Source organism: Nematolebias whitei, chromosome 6 (assembly GCF_014905685.2).
Source record: "Nematolebias whitei isolate Nwh7 chromosome 6, NemWhi1, whole genome shotgun sequence".
In the NCBI taxonomy this organism is placed as follows: Eukaryota; Metazoa; Chordata; class Actinopteri; order Cyprinodontiformes; family Rivulidae; genus Nematolebias; species Nematolebias whitei.
Genome location: NC_056503.1, coordinates 34,770,496 through 34,774,095, shown reverse-complemented (window position 1 = coordinate 34,774,095; position 3,600 = coordinate 34,770,496). Strand labels below are relative to the sequence as shown.

At 45.2% G+C, this 3,600-nt stretch overlaps 1 protein-coding gene across 1 annotated transcript in view; it reads left to right on the top strand.

Annotated features, from left to right (window-relative positions):
- Positions 1 to 3,600, top strand: part of LOC119410922 (extracellular calcium-sensing receptor-like) — a 19,713-nt gene that overhangs the window by 10,133 nt on the left and 5,980 nt on the right. The window lies entirely within an intron of this gene.

Below are 3,600 nucleotides of genomic sequence, written 5' to 3'. Positions count from 1 at the left end.
GAGTGAGAGAGTGAATGGTTGTTTGTCTCCATGTGGCCCTGTGATGGACTTGCGACCCGTCCAGGGTGTACCCCGCCCCTCGCACAGTGATTGCTGGACATGGGCACCAGTGACCCCCGTGACCCAAAATGGAATAAGCGGGTAAAGATAATGGATGGATGGATGGATATATGTATTCACCACGACAGACTGGTACAGCGCCCGCTTCACTGCCGACACCGCACCTATCCGCCTATCAAACTCCCGCTCCATTTTTCCGTCATTTGTGAACAAGACCCCAAGATACTTAAACTCCTCGACTTGGGGCAGGACCTCCTCCCGACCCGGAGAGGGCACTCTACCTTTGTCCGGCTCAAAACCATGGTCTCGGATTAGGAGGAATCGATCCTCATCCCGGCCTGATCACACTCGGCTGTGAACCACTCCAGAAAAAGCTGTAGATCATGACCTGATGAAGCCAGTAGAACAACATCATCTGCAAAAACAGAGAAGCTATCCTAAGGCCACCAAAACGGATCCCCTCAGCACCTTGGCTGCACCTAGAAATTCTGTCCATAAAAGTTATGAACAGAATCTGTGACAAAGGGCAACATTGGCGGAGTTCAACTCTCACAGAGAACGAGCCCAACTTACGTTTCATTCAACCTTTATTTAGACAGGTAAATCCCATTGAGCCTCGAGGACTCATTTACAAGAGAGACCTGATTTCAACAAAGAATGATGACAACAATGGACAATAGCAACAACAATAAACAGTTGTAAAAAGTCATACAATATATATATATATATTTTAACAAATAAGATGGCTAAAAAAAGAAAAATAACAAAAAACAGCTAAATTCTAAGGCGAATGTATGTAGTATGACATATCCTGAGATATATTCATACATTAAACGGGTTCTTCATTTTTCTGGACTGTGTAACATGCGTGCGTTGAATGTAGTAAAAATGTGGACGTGAGACGTTAATTATCTTTGACTCACCAAGCGAGTGGGTCATTTATTAACAGAATCAAGTTTAACACATCACACATTTACACTAATTTGGCAGAATATGAAAATAACAACATAATCAATCAGCTTTACAACCAGGAAAACCATACGGCCATGATTTTCCGTTGCTTTACCACAGACATTTCTGAAAACATCTGGATTAATTTTCTAGCAGAAAGGAGAGTTTAAAGATAGAAAGATGAAGTTTATCTGAGAGAGATTTGTGAGGGAATTGGTCTGTTTTAACCAGAACAGCACGCTCTTTTGGAAATCAGCTTGTCCCAACAGTACACTTTGGGTGAAGGTCGACTTTTACCTTTCTGAAGATAGATCAGTTCCGGCGTGAAGTCCCACTTCAAGCCACTATTCAGCGTCTCCATAAGAACAGCTAAAGACCGTGGGAGTCGTGTGAGGTTATCCAAACAGAAGTTATAATTCCCAAAATCGTCTCTGGTTCAGCTTGATTCTAATTCAGCAGCATCCATGAATGCCTGCGTTTGCATTCAGGAACTCCCAAACTCTCTGCATTCTGGATTCCAAAAACTCTGAACTCTCTGAGCTGCACTCTTCTTCTGAACTCTTCTGTTGAACTGGGAAGTGCCACATTTAAATGGGCTCTACTTCCGGTTCATTTGAGAGCTTTTTGATTGGTGGATGGACCAAAGCAGAGGTGTGGTTTGTGATGTAAGGTGTTATTAAAAGTCAAGGAAAAGATTCAGATTGTTTAAGAACAGACAGAAAGATTGTTGGAGAAAACCAGACTCCGTGGAATCCCTTCTCCCAGTATCTTGCTGTAAAAGTTAAACATGACATTTCTTTTCAGTAAACTTTTCAGTTGACCGAAACTTGAACTTCGACACACTTACAACTTCGCTCATTGAAGACAGAAAATCAAGAAATGCATATTAACCTGATTTCTTCTTTGAATGAGGATTAAGGATCATTATTTACTGTTTCACAGTTAATAAAAATGAGTAGTTCACTTCAACATGTAAACATTGTTTGAACTAACACAATTTGATTATCAAAACATTTGTAAAATAGTAATGATCATAGAGAATTGTCTTTTTCCACTTGATTAATTCAAGAGAGAAAGTCTCAGGATGGGTCAACCTGTATTTCTGGATGCAAATCAATGAAATGACAGTTTCAGTCCCATATGGTCAGTTTTGACATCAGGCCTAGTCCACTACATGTAGAAAACTAAAAACAGGAACATGTCTGCATTGGTCCCTGCCAGGAGTCCAACAGATTCTTAAAGCCACTTAGAGAGGTCAAGGTCGAGAGCTTCAAATCTTTTTGTAAGATAATCCAGGAAACAGGAGCGGAGTAGGAGAAGGCCCTTTTGCCAAGTTCATTCACACTGAGGGAACACTGCAGGTAATAATGTCCTGAGAGCGCACGTTGTAGCTGCACTCATGCAGAGACATGTAGGAGGAGATGTATGAAGGCAGCAGACCAAGAAGTGATTTAAAGATGTAAATGTACCAGTGAGAGAGTCTGCGTGAAGTTAATGATGTCCAGTTAGCCAGTGAATACAGTTGCAGTGGTATTCACTGGCTAACTGGACATCATTAACCTCACGCAGACTCTCTTACTAGTACATTTTCATCTTTAAATCACTTCTACTGCCGGCAATGCAGACCAAGCTCTGACACAGGTCATACAGGGACCTAACAGCCTGTATTAAAGGGCCTGTTACCCCATACTGCTAGAGTATCCCCCCCCCCCCCACACACACACACACACACAGGGTTCCCCTAGGGACGCAGTCAAACACCTTCTCCAAGTCCACAAAGTACATGTAGACTGGTTGGACAAACACCCTCCAGGACCCTGCTGGAGGTGTAGAGCTTGTCCGGTGTTCCACGACCAGGACAAAAACAGCATTGCTCCTCCTGAATCCAAGGTTCGACTCTCCGATGGACCCTCTTCTCCAGAACCCCTGAAAAGACCTTACCAGGGAGGCTTAAGAGCGTGATCCCCCTCTAGCTGGAACACACTCTACGGTCCCCCTTTTTGAATAGGGGTCCACCACCCTGGTCAGCCAATCCAGGGGAACTGCCCCCTCTGTCCACACAATATTGCAGTCGCATAAGCCAACATAACCCCACAACTTCCAGAGCCTTAAGGAATTCCGGGTGAATCTCATCCACCCCCGGGGCCCTGCCACTGAGGAGCTTTTTAACCACCTCAGTGACCTCAGTACCAGAGATTGGAGAGCCCGACCCAAAGTCCGCAGGCTCCGCTTCCTCATTGGAAGACGTGCTGGTGGGATTGAGGAGGTCTTCAAAGTATTCTGCCCATCGTCCCACAACATCCCGAGTTGAGGTCAGCAGCACATCACCTCCACTATAAATAGTGTTGGTGGTGTACTGCTTTCTCCCCCTGAGATGCTGGATGGTGGACTAGAATCGCCTCGAAGCCATATGGAAATCATTCTCCAACATCCCTCCAAACTCCTCCCACTCCCGAGTTTTGCCGCAGCGACGAACCGAGCCGCATGCCGCTTCGACTGCCGATGCCGATCAGCTGCTTCTGGGGTCCCACAGGCCATACAGGCCCGATAGGACTCCTTTTTCAGCCTGACAGCATCCCTCACCGCCGG